At 33.6% G+C, this 4700-nt stretch overlaps 1 protein-coding gene across 1 annotated transcript in view; it reads right to left on the bottom strand.

Moving 5' to 3' along the window:
* LOC136841761 (zinc finger protein 665-like) overlaps window positions 1-3140 on the bottom strand; it is a 248156-nt gene extending 245016 nt beyond the window's left edge. The window contains exon 1 of the mRNA XM_067109030.1: window positions 2813-3140. The gene's annotated coding sequence lies outside the window, so the exon portion shown is untranslated. The remainder of the gene's footprint in view (window positions 1-2812) is intronic.
* Between the last annotated feature and the right edge of the window lie 1560 nt (window positions 3141-4700).

Below are 4700 nucleotides of genomic sequence, written 5' to 3'. Positions count from 1 at the left end.
CGAAAACAATTGGGATAAAACAATTTGACTAGAAAATGAGGGTCGTAAACTTGCTCAAACAAAATGTATTACACCAACTATGAATTTCTGAAGTTCCAACCATTCAGAAACACCACAAGGAAGATCTTGCCGTCGTTGGTCAGAGATGGAACCAAAATTCCGGAGAACTAAGTGGGCTACTGAACCTCACGAAAGGAATGGCAAGGCCTAGAATTAATTGCATTACTGTACAGGCAGCTGCTGAAGACCAAATCGTAGAACATTATTCAAAATGCACCAGAAAAAATTGATAAAAACTTTTCCTCCGGACAGAGTTACCAAAAATCTTGCAAGACTCAATACAGCCATTTTTTTTCCAGCTGACGAAGCAACGGATTGGATATGTTTTTGAAATGTGAATTTGCAGTCAAGAATGACGCCTATACTAAAAATCCTTCATACTTTTGTCTGTATACAGATTTGTTTAATAAAAATGTAAAGCTCTCATTTCTTAAGCTAACAGCACAGAAGAGTGCATACATGAAAGTCTATATATATACTGTATATATATATATATATATATATATATATATATATATATATATATATATATATATATATATATATATATATATATATATATATATATATATATATATATATATATATATATATATATATATATATATATAATTTTTCCTTAATCAATAATATTGTAACAACGTGGGGTTCCACATTTTAAGAACCACACAACGTACCGGCAAATATGGTAAAGAAACCAGTAACCAAAGCACTCTTAGAAAGCACTTTATAACTAAAGACTGTGCATTTGCTATATACGTCTGAGCGTGTTACGATACCTCCATTAAGCATTAATTGTTTCGGGATTACTGTCACGAAGCGTTTTTAACTACTGCACGACTGAATGACTGTCCCGCTTATAGTCACCGCCCGTAGACCCAAAAAAGTAACATTACTCCCCCCAAGGTACACGTGGTGGTTCTTGAACACACGTGTATATTTGTGTATTTATGTGTATATGTATATGTATAATATATATATGTATATGTATATATTATGCATATGTATATATAGCGAGAGATTATATATATTACATATATAATGTGTGTGTGTGCATTAATGAACCATCACGTGTATCTTGGGAAAGTAATATTATCTCTCTCTCTCTCTCTCTCTCTCTCTCTCTCTCTCTCTCTCTCTCTCTCTATCTATATATATATATATATATATATATATATATATGTAATATATATATACATGTGTTTATATATATGTAATATGTATATATACATGTGTATTACATATAGGCTACATTCTTAGGTTATGAATTCGATATTAAACGATATTTGTGATATCTCTATTTATATATATATATATATATATATATATATATATATATATATATATATATATATATATAATATATATTAAATATATATATATATATATATATATATATATATATATATATATATATATATATATATATATATATATATATATATATAGAGAGAGAGAGAGAGAGAGAGAGAGAGAGAGAGAGAGAGAGAGAGAGAGAGAGAGAGAGAGAGAGAGATCACAAATGTCGTTTAATTTCGAATTCACTATACCTTAAGAACAACTTACGTCCAAGGGTAATCATATAATTCCTAAAGCTTCTGCACCGAACAGGATTCGAACCATGACCTGGTTTGGAAACAACGATAGACAGTAACTTTGACCACCCGACTATCAAGAGAGATTCAAGTTTATATCGACTTCTTTGCCAAAATTTACAAACTAACCAAGCAGCTATAATGGTAGATGCGTTGATATCGATTCTAAGTACAGAAGCCGAATTCGACACGCATTTGTGCTGCAGGGTCGATATCAGGTTATATTTCTCTTGACACCCGTTTAGTCCAAGTTACTGTCTATCGTTGTTCTTAAATCAAGCCACGATTCGAATCCCAACCTTTTCACCTATCAATTATAATTCCCCTTGGGTGTAACTACTCTCAAGGCATATAGCCAATTTGCTAGTAAACGGTATTTTTTGCTTAATATTTATTGTAAAATAGGTCAAACGTTTATGTGATAGAATTTCATTATATATGTATATATATATATATATATATATATATATATATATATATATATATATATATATATATATATATATATATAATATATATATATATATATATATATATATTAAAAATTATATAATATAAATTATATATTTTTATAATTTATATTATAATTATTTGTATATATAAATTATATATATAATTTACGTATATACATACACATACAAAAATTATTTTCTTCCCTGTCCTACTAATGAGTGAGACCGTTCTCACAGAGCGCGATCGCGCGCATGAGCTGGGCCCACTAATACTGAATGACTCCTGAGCATGAAATTCACAGAGTACGTTAGCCTTACCAAAAATATTCACAAAAAGTATGTCAGCCCTACCAAATCTACTTTATTATTCACTAGGCAGGTATAATGACCTGTTAGACTGTAATCATATGTACACACATAAATGAAAGTAAATAAAAAAAAACACCTTAAATATTTGAGGGGGAAAAGACAACGAATACAAAGATGTTTACGGCATAAACACTAAAATTCTCCCAGTTACGTACAGTGCAAAAACTACATTCATATTGTGAAGATCTTCGAATTCAGTAATACAAAAGTTGTAAAATAAAAATGATAAAATATCTACCCTAAACCAGTAGCTCTTTTAACCGCAATAAAATCGGAATGACAAAAAAATTCAGTGAATAATATTGAATCTGAAATAGTAATGGGATGTCAACTCACCATGGTGGCTTCGTCAACATCACGTTTAATGGAAGCAGCACTTTTTCCCTTCAGTGGTGGTAGATTCCATCCTTCAAGAAGCTTCCTTCGTTCACACGGTCCTGTCCTTTGTTTCTCTCCTTCAGTCCTTCTCTCAGTTCCACCAAGCCTTCGCCACAAAGATCACCGGGATAAATATATTCGCTGTAACCGCAATCTAATGGAATACGCGACACTACGATTTCACAAGGCGTCCGCTGACAGCTTTGTGTCTAGGACGAATTGCCAAGCGCGGCGCTACGAACAAGCACACAGAACTAAGGCCCTGATAAAAAGTTTCTCTCGCTCTAATACCCCCTCGCATTTGTCACCAATTTCGTGTTCGTCTGAAGCTGAAAACCTGAACTAACCCATTATTTCTACAACCGTCTACCTTTAACTTGGCAATCCGGTCGTTTAACTTATCAGCTACGCTCGGTACCCGTGTTAAATCACGGTATTATTTTTGAATTTGTGATGGGAAACAGCGCCCAGGCTATTCATAAACCGTGAAATGGATTACAGCTTTGAAACAAAGGTCCTCAAAAGTGGGATTTTTTTAAGGGGTAATTCTAACGGCAAAATAATGCCGGAGGGGGCTACCATTGTTCACCACCCAGATCAAAGGACAACTCCCGTAGTACCGACAGCACTCCGGGACGCGAAAGGTAAAATTCAGCATCTGATTATTTTATGAAAACATACGAGAATAATCTACCTAAAAAAAAAATGGTTATGAACATTAGCACGGTCTGAATGCTAATATTTTTATGTATGACAGCTGTCACCAGCATTCGCAATGGTGCCCTCTGGATGTCCAAAAGGCTCATTGCTTTTATTTTCAAAATACAAATACTACGGTGAAAAAAATGTTTCACAGTCACTTAGGTTAGGGAGAAACGCAGTGACAATGGCTTATATTATGGTAAATAAAACCAAATGTAAGTATATTCGTGATGTAAATATTTCAGAGTAATTTTGATACAAGTAAGCGTAATAATAGTTTTAATTTGTTGTTGTTCTCTTCTTTGCAGGTGAACAGAGGCAGTATGCTTTCCTGGTAGTAGCAACAGTAGTAGCTGTAGTGGCAGCAGCAGTAGTAGCAGCAGCAAAAGTACTACACACGGTGTCAACTAAAATATGCTAATAAGTACATGATTCAAAATTCATCGCACTGCACATCAAATCTGGCGCGTGGGATTTTGATATTTGATACGAAAAAAGGGTGCTGCTTTTGAAATGGTGTTTGAAACGCCCATCTTTGATGCGACAGGGACAAAATGAGGCGCTGCTGATTTAAATAAAACGCTAAAATAAAAAAATAAAAAAAGAATAATTTGTCGGGCTGCTCGGGTCGTTAGATTCGGCGATGAAATAAACGATGCATAAAATTCTGAGAACCGATTTATTCATATTAAAGAATAAACCTGTACTTAGAAGCGCTTTTTTTTTTAGGAGAGCTTTCGCCTTCTTGTCTGAGTCTAGAGGTCCACATCAGACCTCTTATTCCTTATAACACCTTGCCTTTGACATAAGGCCGGCCTAATCCAGACCAACTGAATTTTGGAGAGATGTTTGACCAATAATGATAATGTTTATTATCGTTCAAAATGATACGTAATACTGAAAGCTTAAAAAGGTCAAGTATAACCCTCCCATTACATAAAAATATTTCACAAAAGACTACGTTTGATTAAGCAATTAGAAATGCATAAATTATAAAAAGTTAGGTTCAGTTCCTCAAAACGTCCCGCTCTCTAACCTTTTCATTTGAATAAATGTTCATTTTCATAATTGTCTTCTCAGCGTCTTCAAGATGCTCCTCGAAGGACCTTGGCTTGATGAGCTATTTACAGAGGAGGGGGAGGTC

The sequence above is a fragment of the Macrobrachium rosenbergii genome, chromosome 9, assembly GCF_040412425.1.
Source record: "Macrobrachium rosenbergii isolate ZJJX-2024 chromosome 9, ASM4041242v1, whole genome shotgun sequence".
NCBI classification, from domain to species: Eukaryota; Metazoa; Arthropoda; class Malacostraca; order Decapoda; family Palaemonidae; genus Macrobrachium; species Macrobrachium rosenbergii.
This window is presented reverse-complemented; position numbering and strand designations above follow the sequence as displayed.